Source organism: Entelurus aequoreus, linkage group LG24 (assembly GCF_033978785.1).
Source record: "Entelurus aequoreus isolate RoL-2023_Sb linkage group LG24, RoL_Eaeq_v1.1, whole genome shotgun sequence".
Lineage (NCBI taxonomy): Eukaryota > Metazoa > Chordata > Actinopteri > Syngnathiformes > Syngnathidae > Entelurus > Entelurus aequoreus.
The window spans coordinates 33,519,163-33,532,989 of NC_084754.1; the positions used below are offsets into that span (position 1 = coordinate 33,519,163).

The 13,827-nt window shown below is 38.5% G+C and overlaps 1 protein-coding gene across 4 annotated transcripts in view; it reads right to left on the bottom strand.

The window, feature by feature from the left end:
- The window catches only part of LOC133641730 (synaptotagmin-7-like), a 136,709-nt gene that overhangs the window by 107,353 nt on the left and 15,529 nt on the right, over positions 1–13,827 (bottom strand). The window lies entirely within an intron of this gene.

A 13,827-nucleotide genomic window follows, 5' to 3' on the forward strand; every position in this document is an offset into this window, starting at 1 on the left:
GTGACTTCACTATAAAAGTGGGTGACATTGTTATCACCTAGGTTCCATTCTAGAGGCTAATCTTTCCTGTGATAAAATGGCAACCAAGGTAATCAAAAAGGTCAACCAACGAATGATATTTCTCTATAGAATCTCCTCTCTGGTCAACAAAAGCACCTTGAGGATTCTAGCGGGAACTCTCATTCAACCCTTTTTCGATTACGCATGCACCTCCTGGTACCCTAGCACCTCCAAAACCCTCAAATCTAGTCTCCAAACATCCCAGAACAAGCTAGTCAGATTACTTCTAGACCTCCACCCCAGATCACACCTCACTCCTACCCACTTCTCCCAAGTGGGCTGGCTCAGGGTGGAGGACAGAGTAAAACAACTTGCACTGAGCCTAGTCTATAAAATCTGCTACACCTCCCTGACACCGAAGTACATGTCAAACTACTTCCTTAACATAAATAACCGCCATAACCACAACACCAGGGGGAGCTCCACTAACCACGTTAAACCCAGATTCCGATCTAACAAAGGTCTTAACTCATTCTCCTTCTATGCCACATCAATATGGAATGCACTCCCAACAGGTGTAAAAGAAAGGGCATCTCTATCCTCCTTCAAACCCGCACTAAAACAACACCTCCAGGCAACTTCAACCCTTGACTAACACGCTCCCCCTTCCACATCCCTCCTCCCTGGATTGTAAATAATCAAATGTAGATACTGGTTCTTATGCTTTCTGATCTCTCTCTCTCTATGTCCACTGCTCGCTGTACATATCCTACACTGTTTCAATGTCCATTTCTCTGATGATGCAATTGTTGATGACTGAAGTGCTGATATCAACCAAACCTAAGCCCCCCCCTTCCACATTCCACACCCCGGATTGTAAACAATGTAAATAATTCAATGTACATGATTAACTTGTGTGATGACTGTATTATGATGATAGTATATATCTGTATCATGAATCAATTTAAGTGGACCCCGACTTAAATAAGTTGAAAAACTTATTGGGGTGTTACCATTTAGTGGTCAATTGTACGGAATATGTACTGTACAATCTACTAATAAAAGTTTCAATCAGTCAATCAAGCAAACACTACCTTAAATATGGTGGTATGGGAAAAACTGCCCATGTTGCTGCTGTATGGTCAAAATCGCTGTGTTTTGCCTACGGCTCATTGGCACATTTTTACTTTGGCCCTAGGAGGCAAAACATTTGGCCAACCCTGCTTAAAAAAAACATGAAAACCCTAAACAATTGGTTAAATAATACCCAATATTGTAGGACTAATATCTGATATTTTCTGTAGTACATTCTGTTGTTCAGGCTAAGGAGGTGCCCAGTTTCCCTGGATGTCAATTTGGTAAAACCTCTCAAAGTCTAGATATCTGTGACAAAACATGGATTATTTCACTCAGCAATGATTCACTCCAATCATGAATTTGTCAGCGATTGGCATCAGTTTGAACAAGCACTTGTGTCTATTATGGCCGTGTCTTGTCACCAATCATATGAGGTGTTGCTGTGGCACAGGAAATACAACAATGAGCTCTCCTCTCATATTTATACTAATGAGAGCTCCACTTGACGACAAACCCCAAAACCAGTGAAGTTGGCAGGTTGTGTAAATTGTAAATAAAAACAGAATACAATGATTTGCGAATCCTTTTCAACTTATATTCAATTGAATAAACTGCAAAGATACTCAACATTCAAACTGGAAAACTTTATTTTTTTTGCAAATATTAGCTCAATTTGAATTTGATGCCTGCAACATGTTTCAAAAAAGCTGTCACATGTGGCAAAAAAGACTGAGAAAGTAGAGGAATGCTCATCAAACACTTATTTGGAACATCCCACAGGTCAACAGGCTAATTGGGAACAGGTGGGTGCCATGATTGGGTATAAAAGCAGCTTCCATTAAATGATCGGTCATTCACTAACAAGGATGGGGCGAAGTTCAGAGAATCTGGAGAAATCACTGCACGTAAGCAGCTAAGCCAGTGACCTTCAATCCCTCAGGCGGTAATGTATCAAAAAGCGGCATCAGTGTGTAAAGGATATCACCCCATCGGTTCAGGAATACTTCAGAAAACCACTGTCAGTAACTACAGTTCATCACTACATCTGTAAGTGCAAGTTAAAACTCTACTATGCAAAGCCAAAGCCATTTATCAACAACACCCAGAAACGCCGCCGGATTCACTGGTTCCGAGCTCATCTAAGATGGACTGATGCAAAATGTAAAAGTGTCCTGTGGTCTGACGAGTCCACATTTCAAATTGCTTTTGGAAACTGTGGACGTCGTGTCCTCCGGAACAAAAGGGAAAAGGACCATCCGGATTGTTCTAGGCGCAAAGTGTAAAAGGCAGCATGTGTGATGGTATGGGGGTGTATTAGTGCCCAAGACATGGGTAACTTACACATCTGTGAAGGCGCCATTAATGCTGAAAGGTACATACAGGTTTTGGAGCAACATATGTTGGCATCCAAGCAACGTTACCATGGACGCCCCTGCTTATTTCAGCAAGACAATGCCAAGCCATGTGTTACAACAGCGTGGCTTCGTAGTAAAAGGGTGCGGGTACTAGACTGGCCGACTTAAGCTGTACATCAAGCAAGAATGGGAAAGAATTCCACCTGAAAAGTTTCAAAAATTGGTCTCCTCAGTTCCCAAAGTGTTGTTAAAAGGAAAGGCCATGTAACACAGTGGTAAAAATGCCCTGTGACAACTTTTTTGCAACGTGTTGCTGCCATTAAATCCTAAATTAATGATTATTTGCAAAAAAAGAATGGTTTCTCAGTTGGAACATTAAGTATCTTGTCTTTGCAGTCTATTCAATTGAATATAAGTTGAAAAGGATTTGCAAATCATTGTATTCTCTTTTTATTTACGAATTACACAACGTGCCAACTTCACTGGTTTTGGGTTTTGTATAATGGGCAGTTCCCTCACTGACCTTGCTGCTTGCATGTGCTACATTGCTAATGCTCAGTGAGCTGAAGGCATTAGTCCAGCTGTGTCACTCTTATATGCCCAGCAGAAGCTTAAAACTCACACAAAAAAAGGGTCAAGATAATGTTTCAAAAGGCTATTGTATAGCATTGAATCAGCACAAAGGCCCAAGTTGTACCTCGGCAGTGTCCCTCCTCAGCCTCTCCATCCTCTTATGGCCTAAAGCAACAATATGTTGTAGATGTAATGGTGCTGCTGACATTAGATCGATGCTTCAGCTGCTTAACCCTTGCTATTGGACTGATGCACAGTGACACATGGCCTGTGAGACAAGCAGCACAGATATCAGTCTGGGCTTACCATCAGCATGAAACCAAAAACAATTTTAGCTTGCAATGGTCATGAAATATATAATACTTATGTGTCTTCTAAGCCAGTGTTTTTCAACCACTGTGCCGCGGCACACTAGTGTGCCGTGAGATACAGTCTGGTGTGCCGTGGGAGATTATCCCAGTCTGTGGAACGCTCTCCCTGACCACCTGAGGGCACCTCAGACTGTGGATGCTTTTAAAAAAGGCTTAAAAACCCATCTTTTTAAAAAAGCCTTTTTATAGATTTTTATAGATATATGCATGCTGGTTCTAGCTATTGGGCTGTTTCTAGTTTTGTATTTTATTTATTTGTATTATCTTTTATTATTATTATTATCACTATTGTATTTTTCTTTTTTTAACACTGTGGCACTTTGAGGTTGTTTGCTCAACGTAAAGTGCTTTTTACAAATAAAATCTATTATTATTATTATTATCTAATTTCACCTATTTGGGTTAAAAATATTTTTTGCAAACCAGTAATTATAGTCTGCAAATGATGTGTTGTTGTTGAGTGTCGGTGCTGTCTAGAGCTCGGCAGAGTAATCGTGTAATACTCTTCCATATCAGTAGGTGACAGCCGGTAGCTAATTGCTTTGTAGATGTCTGGAATAGCGGAAGGCATTGTGCAGGTAAAAAGGTGTCTAATGCTTAAACCAAAAAATAAACAAAAGGTGAGTGTCCCTACGAAAAGGCATTGAAGCTTAGGGAAAGCTATTCAGAACAAAACTAAAACTGAACTGGCTACAAAGTGAACAAAAACAGATTACTGGACGACAGCAAAGACTTACTGTGGAGCAAAGACGGCATGACATGACAATCAACAATGTCCCCACGAAGAAGGATAAAAACAACTTAAATGTTCTTGATTGCTAAAACAAAGTAGATGCGGGGAATATCGCTCAAAAGAAGACATGAAACTCCTACAGGAAAAAACCAAAAAAAGAGAAAAAGCCACCAAAATAGGAGCGCAAGACAAGAAGTAAAACACTACACACAGGAAAACAGCAAAAAAGTCCAAATAAGTCAGGGCGTGATGTGACACACTGCAAAAAGTCAGTGTTCAAAAACAATAAAAAAAATTTAAAAATGAGGGGTATTTTATTTGAACTAAGCAACATTTTTGCCAATAGAACAAGAACATTTGGCTTGTCAAGACTTTCCAAAACAAGTAAAATTAGCTAATCTCAACAAACCCAAAAATACCTTCAAATAAGTATATTCTCACTAATAACAAGTGCACTTTTCTTGGTAGAAAAAAAAATTAGACCTTTTTGCTCAATATGTTGAAAAATATTATTCAATTAATTAAATACTAGAGCCATTATCTTGACATAATGATATGCGCTCGGCATCATGATTATTTTTTTTAAGCTTGAAGTAAGAAATGATAACTTTAAAAAAGTAGTTTTATACTTGTGAGTGTTGATGACACAGCTTTGCAACAGTTGATATTCTAGTTTCAAGCATGTTTTACTCAATATAGCTCATCAAATCTCAGCAACAAGCTGTAATATCTTACTGAGATCATTTAGGACCAAAACACTTCAAACAAGTAAAACATAAAAATCTGCTTAGTGAGAAGAATGATCTTATCAGACAGAAAATATGCAAACATCACCCTTATTTGAGATATTTAATCTTACTTAAATTTCAGTTTTTGCAGTGCAGGTGGTGACAGTACACCTACTTTGAGACAAGAGCTACATTGATGCATGCTTGGTTATGCTTTATAGTCATATCCAACAATTGGGACAACGACTTTTTACTGTCAACTGAGTTTCGTTTTTTTACTGACTTCTCCCTGTGGTGTGCCTCTTGATTTTTTCAACGCAAAAAATATGCCTTGGCTCAAAAAAGGTTGAAAAACACTGTTCTAAGCAATACGTTTCTTAGTTATTCCACAGGGACGGTGCAGAAATACATTGCACAATATAATAATTCACTGTATAAATATGTATTATAGAAATTCTCCCTGAAAACCTCATGTATATTGTAAACCTGCCCTCTTAAGACAGTTGCACCAGGCAGGCTGCAATCCATCCAAGAAGATGTCCATGTAGCTGAGCATACAGCACTAATATTGCACACTTTATCACAGAATAAGACGGCGATAGCTGAAACTACCCTGACATTAAAGTTAGAAAATCCTTGTGTGACTGATAAGAAACATTGGAATTGTACCTCATCACCAATGAGGAAGCATGCATTCATGGGCAATTACAGTAACTGCATTTTTTCTACAAAACCCAAAAACAGTGAAGTTGTCACGTTGTGTAAATGGTAAATAAAAACAGAATTCAATGATTTGCAAATCCTTTTCAACTTATATTCAATTGAATAGACTGCAAAGACAAGATACTTAACGTTCAAACTGGTAAACGTTGTTATTTTTTGCAAATATTAGCTCATTTGGAATTTGATGCCTGCAACATGTTTCAAAAAAGCTGGCACAAGTGGCAAAAAAGACTGAGAAAGTTGAGGAATGCTCATCAAACACTTATTTGGAACATCCCACAGGTGAACAGGCTAATTGGGAACAGGTGGGTGCCGTGATTGGGTATAAAAGCAGCTTCCATGAAATGCTCAGTCGTTCACAAACAAGGATGGGGCGAGGGTCACCAATTTTCTCAACAAATGCGTGAGCAAATTGTCGAACAGTTTAAGAACAACATTTCTCAACCAGCATTTGCAAGGAATTTAGGGATTTCACCATCTACGGTCCGTAATATCATCAAAAGGTTCAGAGAATCTGGAGAAATCACTGCACGTAACATTGAATGCCCGTGACCTTCGATCCCTCAGGCTGTACTGCATCAAAAAGCATCAGTTTGTAAAGGATATCACCACATGGGCTCAGGAACACTTCAGAAAACCATTGTCAGTAACTACAGTTTGTCGCTACATCTGTAAGTGCAAGTTAAAACTCTACTATGCAAAGCAATAGCTATTTATCAACAACACCCAGAAACGCCGCCGGCTTCACTGAGCCCGAGCTCATCTAAGATGGACTGATGCAAAGAAGGAACGTGTTATGTGGTCTGACAAGTCCACATTTCGAATTGTTTTTGGAAACTGTGGACGTCGTGTCCTCCGGACCAAAGAGGAAAAGAACCATGCGGATTGTTATAGGCGCAAAGTTGAAAAGCCAGCATATGTGTTGGTATGGGGGTGTATTAGTGCCCAAGACATGGGTAACTTACACATCTGTGAAGGCGCCATTAATGCTGAAAGGTACATACAGGTTTTGGAGCAACATATGTTGCCATCCAAGCAACGTTGCCATGGACGCCCCTGCTTATTTCAGCAAGACAATGACAAGCCACGTGTTAAAACAGCATGGCTTCATAGAAAAGAGTGCGGGTACTAGACTGGCCTGCCTGTAATCCAGACCTGTCTCCCATTGAAAATGTGTGGCACATTATGAAGCCTAAAATAGCAGAAGGGAGACCCCCGGACTGTTGAACAACTTAAGCTGTACATCAAGCAAGAATGGGAAAAAATTCCACCTGAAAAGCTCCAAAATATGCTCTCCTCAGTTACCAAACGTTTACTGAGTGTTGTTAAAAGGAAAGGCCCCAGTGCCAACTTTTTTGCAATGTGTTTCTGCCATTAAATTCTAAGTTAAAGATTAAACAAAAAATAAGTTTCTCAGTTGGAACATTAAATATCTTGTCTTTGCAGTCTATTCAATTGAATATACGTTGAAAAGGATTTGCAAATCATTGTATTCTGTTTTTATTTACGAATTACACAACGTGCCAACTTCACTGGTTTTGTCATAAACTTTTGTTATTTTATATCACTACCTACGTACTTCCGTATGCAATAAAATGTAATCTTCCTAATATCACTGTAAAATGTATAGGCCACTGTCTCAGTCAAATGACATGCTGATCTATCTCAACCAATTCTTGCAGCTAACAGCAACATGCAATTAATATCTATATTACCCATTTTTCAAAACATGCCAACCTTAGAATCATTTGCTCTCGACCTCATCCATCTACTATTGCATAATAGTACATCAGCTAGAATAGCTTGGTCGTAACCAGTGTTGGGACTAACTGTAACGCTGTTATTTTCGGCGGTAACTAGTAGTCTAAAGCGCTATTTTTTATTTTCAGTAACTCAGTTACCGTTACTACATAAGTTACTGCGTTATTTTACGTTATTTTTTATGTAGTATCGGCTAGAAACTGAGAAGATCTGAGTGTGTTTTACTGGAGAGTTGCAGAAGAGGCGCGGGAGAAGAGGAGCGCTCTGTGTGTGTCTGGGTGTTGGTGTGGGGGGGCGGGGGGGGGGGCGTGTCTGTGTTTACTAACAAGACATCATGGTGGCGCCGCAGTTGAATTTCTTAACATGGAGATATTCTCACTACTTTTCTTTTGTCGAGCAAAAAAGAAAAGAACATTTTAGTTCAATGTAAGTTGTGTCTTGGATCAAAGATCCCATCTACTGCCCAAAACAGCTATTCAAATCTGCTGAAACAGCTACAAAAGCAACATGCCTTGACGAAGCTAGTAAAGAGAGACACACTTCCATCACCATCCAAGCAACAGCGGCTGGATTTTAACGGAGGGATTGCTAGCCAAGACGACATTGATAGAGCCATTGCAGTGTATGTGCTAGAAGACATGCAGGCTATTTCTACAGTGGGGTCACCCGCTTTCAGGCAGCTAATTAGCATGATAGCGGGTGTCAAACAGCAAATGGCACGGAAACCTTTTCCAAATACCTGGACACAGTGGACAGTGAGGACATGCAAATGGGAAGTAAGCTGAAAAAAACACTCCAAACTCTGCCTCTGCTCATTATTCAGCACTGAAGGTACACACTCTATGTCAATTATCTTATATACCCTTTCATTCTAGACTTCTAGAGTGTTTGATTATCACATCACTCTAAATGTATAGACTATAAATTTTACAAACATAAAGAGGGATCCTAGTGGGCCAGGCCAATCTTTCCTTATCTCTAAACTAAAACTGGGGAAATGTGTAGAGTGTTCTGGGCTTCAGACATGATTTTATTTCACAATTCTTTGTGAGAAAAAAACGCCTGGTTAGGCTTTGTGTATGTAGTGTGTGCCTTCCTTGCTTTACAGCTATGTTGTTATTAAGCTGTTTGTTACTTATGTATGTTATGTTGCAGCTATTTAAAATAGTTTTGTCAATTTGTTCTGGCCAGAAACAAATTGGCCTTTGTAACATATCTTTGTCTTTGTGTGTTGTATGTAGAGCACATTGTTTGTGTGTTGTATGTAGACCACATTGTTTGTGTGTTGTATGTAGACAACATTGCTTAGCAGAGTTCAGTGATGCAAATGCATGTCAAGTTGATCAACACATTGTATTATTCTCCAGTGCAATAACAGTACTGAAATGAAGGCTAAAAGGGCATTAAAGGGGGCCTTAGAAAAATAAATAAATAAATAAAATAGAAGTAACTACTAGTTACTTTTCACAGTAACGCATTACTTTTTGGTGTAAGTAACTGAGTTAGTAACAAAGTTACTTTTGAAATAAAGTAACTAATAACTGCAACTAGTTACTGCTTTTCAGTAACTAACCCAACACTGGTCGTAAATGTATGTACAGCAAAATAATTAATATGAAGCAGTTTTACGCAACGTTTCCAATGCATCACACAAAAGCAGCGTAATATATATGTGATGCCTTCACAATGTGGAATATAGATGTTTTTTTTGTCAATCGCTTTTTTATTGACAGAGGTTATAGCCGTTTTTCATCCATGTTAGCAGGTCCGGCCCGTGGCATAGGCCGTATAGACAAATGCTAAGGGCGCCGTCCATCAGGGGGCGCCACGCCAGTGCCACAAATGTTGGAGGAAAATAAATAAATAAATAAATTAAAGTTGGTACTATTATTTCTAAATACAAAAAATAATCCCACGTTAATTAAAATGCAAAGTAAAGCCTATTTAATAGAAATATTATTTGTTACAACATTACGCCCCCCCGCACACTGCGCCCCATCCCTTCCCGTATCATGACTCTTACCACAACAAAAAATCAACTCAAGATGTCAAAACGGCCAAAACTGTCAGGTGCCCAGGGAAGAAAAAAGAGAAAAGAAGAGGAGAAACGAGAAAAAGACAGAGGTAGCAGGTAGGTAACGTTAGCCTAAATGAAATTATTTGTCTGTTACAGAATGTGATAGTAACCTGGCTTTTTAGCATTAAGCTAATGTTACATGATTCGGCAATTGCTAATCAATAAATAGCTAGTTCTGTTTTAACGTTGGGTTAATATTGTGTAGGGGGCTAAATTGTTATGGAAAATAATAATGTAACGTTAGGTAATTACAGTACTCCCACCTTACATTCCTCAGGGACATTTGTATTAGATCTTTTAAGCAGGTGTTTTTTGTTTACATTGTTATTGCCTTCTGGTTAGCTAATGTTTGCCCTGCATGTAATAGTCACTTTTCCACCCCTTTATATATTAGGTATAGTTGTAAGCCTAGTTGTTAAAGTGCACATCATTAATGTTAATTAAGCAATATCACATGAGAAGGAATGCTGTTTTTTAATTTGAGCACTGCTGTGATTCGGTTAAAGATAATCATAACATAACATTCTCATATAATATATTATACTGCTGATTGTTAATTTGCTTTCTTTAAGTAAAAAAAATGGTCAAAGACAAAGCTATTCGGTTTCTTGTGAGTATATACACTTCACCTACGATGTGGGGGGGCGCCACCTAAAATTGTGCCTATGGCGCCAGATTGGTTAGGGCCAGGCCTGCATGTTAGTGTAAAGACAGAAATGAAGAGCGGAACTAATGTGTTTTGAAGTAGTTGCCCGTAGGTCCCTTTTTAGGTGTGGATATTTCCTCCCCCCTCCACTCAGAGGAAACTTGGGAAGCTTCAAGGATTGTTCGTGTCTTCACTCTTCTTAAACATTGCCTGTGTTTTCCAGGTTAGTAATGTTGTGAAATATCTCAAATGTAAACATTTGATAATTAAACACCCTACAATTCAAATGTAATATGGTTCAGTGACAGAGATTGATGTTTTAGTGCCTTTAGACTTGAATACCACCGTGTGTTAGCATCTAGCTAGCTCTTCTCAGTTGAGAGCAGTTAACCCTTTTTATGCCAGCCGAAGAGCACTGCAGTGTGTGTTTATAGTTCTGTGTTGTAAAGAAATACTCTTCTATCTTTATCTCACACAAGGTCATATTATTATCTGTGTAAATATGTTATTGTTGTTTCTTATATTTGTAAATAGATAATGAACTGAGTGATGTGGATACATTTTGTTTCACCCCAAGTATACTTCCCAAGGACATTTCATGTCTAAATGATACTTCCCCATTTGTAAAAGAGTTTATTACTCAAGATGTTTCTGTAACAACAATATATAGAAATGTGAATATACAGAAGTATATACCATGATAATAGCTATTGTGCTATGGAGAAGATGTTTTGAGAATGGAATATTGAATTTAGATAATAATAATTATATTGTTATTGGGGATTATAGAAAATATATATAATGTGTAATAAAGAGAGGAAACTGGGAAGCTTCAAGGATTGTTCGTGTCTTCACTCTTCTTAAACATTGCCTGTGTTTTCCAGGGGTTAGACTATGAACACAACCTTTTGTCTACTGAACTCACACGCCTGTGAGACCGGAAACATTCACTTGTTTACCACGTCACTCAGTGTGCACTTCTTTCAAATTTTGACAGAAATATATATTATCCTTCCCTGGATAAATTAAATTAAAAATAAACTAGAGGGTACATACAGTCAAGATAGAAGCAGATTAGTTAGCAACAGGGTTCGTACACATTTTCAATGGCCAAATTCGAGTACTTCTTAAGGACTTTCAAGATCAATTTTCCAGTTTGTACAGTACTCTTCAAAAGGCGAAAACCAGTGTGAATCAATCCATCGCCTTGTTGTTTGAGGTCACCAAATGCTGTCCGTTGGAAAAATATGGAAAATCTGCTCAAACCTAAGCCTAACATTGAACTGAATGGGGCATAGAAAATGAAGCAGTGTTTGTCATTGGTGTTTGCATTGTGTCTCCATTTGTGTTGTTTTTCAAATGTCTTGTTCTTTTTCTTACTTACAACCCTCAATGACATCGAACAGCACGGATTGATTCACACCGTATTTGTGCTTGTAAACTGCATAATGTGTTATAAATACACGCATCCTGAAAATGTCAATTTCACTCATTTATTAACAGAACTGTTACACATTATAAGGATAATAAATTAAAGGAAAATAGTTAGTTTCTTTCACAACACCTCAGTCACCTTTCATTAAGCATATCTAGCCTTATAACTGTGGCTATGATAAGAAATTAAGAAAAAGAGGTAGCCAGACAAGTTAAGCAGACAATGAAAATAATAGAGCAAAAAAATGCATACAACCATGTTGTGTAAAAACTACAAAATCCTTCATATTAACTCAGCTCTAAGTTGTGAAAAAGGTTACAAATTATACATTACATGACCTTCACAGTACAAACGAATCCAATAATGTAACCATTTTAATGCAATTACCTTATTTTCCACACTATAATGTGCGCACCTTCAATGAATGGCCTATTTTAAAACATTGTTCATATATAAGGCCCACCGCATTATAAGGCGCATAGAATAGACGCTACAGTAGAGGCCGGGGTTGCGAGACCTGTTGTGGCTCAATATTGGTCCATATATAAGGCGCACCGGATTATAAGGCGCACTGTCAGCTTTTGAGAAAATTTGAGGTTTTTATACGATAACCAAAACGACAAAATGTAACTTGGTCGCTTTAACTGAGGTAGTCAGACAAATTAAGTAGACAACCAAAATAATGGAGCAAAAAATACGTCGAACCATGTTGGATTTCCTTTTTGCATACTTTGCAGCAGGCCACACGTGGATTTGGTCCGCGTTTTATCCAAAGTTTGTATTTGTAATTTTTTAGAGATGTCCGATAATGGCTTTTTTGCCGATATCCGATATTCCGACATTGTCCAACTCTTAATTACCGATTCCGATATCAACCGATACCGATATATACAGTACGTGGAATTAACACATTATTATGCCTCATTTTGTTGTGATGCCCGCTGGATGCATTAAACAATGTAACAAGGTTTTCCAAAATAAATCAACTCAAGTTATGGGGAAAAAATGCCAACATGGCACTGCCATATTTATTATTGAAGTCACAAAGTGCATATATTTTTTTTAACATGCCTCAAAACAGCAGCTTGGAATTTGGGACATGCTCTCCCTGAGAGAGCATGAGGAGGTTGAGGTAGGCGGGGTTTGGGGTGGCGGGGTAGGGAGTAGCGGGGGGTGTATATTGTAGCGTCCCGGAAGAGTTAGTGCTGCAAGGGGTTCTGGGTATTTGTTCTGTTGTGTTCATGTCGTGTTACGGTGCGGATGTTCTCCCAAAATGTGTTTGTCATTCTTGTTTGGTGTGGGTTCACAGTGTGGCGCATATTTGTAACAGTGTTAAAGTTGTTTATACCTCCACCCTCAGTGTGACCTGTATGGCTGTTGACCAAGTTTGCCTTGCACACAAGTGTGTGTGTGAAAAGCCGTATATATTTTGTGGCTGGCCCGGCACGCAAAGACAGTGCCTTTAAGGTGTATTGGCGCTCTGTTTTAAAAAGTCATGAATTTTACTTTTTGAAACCGATACCGTTAATTTTGAAACTGATTCCGATAATTTCTGATATTAAATTTGAAAGCATTCATCGACCGATAATATCGGCAGTCCGATATTATCGGACATCTCTAGTGTTCATTAAAACGACAACCTCCCGGCATGACGGACAGTTATTTTGTTCCATTTTTTTTTTCAGCCTGTTGAGTCAGACTGCCGAGGAATATGATGAACATTTCCAAGCATTTTACAAGCACTTCACCCACAATTCAAGCATTTTTCAAACCTTGAAAACACGACATTAAAATCAGAGCATTTTCAAGGTTTTTAAGCACCCGTACGAACCCTGTAATAAATAAATACAATATAAACATGTTCATTTATAATGACATGCAAACAGAGGTGGGTAGTAACGCGCTACATTTACTCCGTTACATCTACTTGAGCAACTTTTGGGATAAATTGTACTTCTAAGAGTAGTTTTAATGCAACATACTTTTACTTGAGTATATTTATAGAGAAGAAACGCTACTTTTACTCCGCTCCATTTATCTACATTCAGCTCACTACTCGCTACTGATTTTTATCCATCTGTTAATGCACGCTTTGTTTGTTTTGGTTTGTCAGACAGACTTTCAAAGTAGGATCTATCGCATGCCTGCGTTTCACCAATCAAATGCAGTCACTGGTGACGTTTGACTCCGTTTCACCAATCAAACAGAGCCAGGCGGTCACGTGATTAACTGCACATAAAGTGTCAGTGGCAACAAGCTTAAGCTTACATGAACTCAACATCAAATTTGAGGAAGCACATGGCGGTAAGTAACGTTAGTAGATATTTTGGCTGTCACCATAGGCTGAT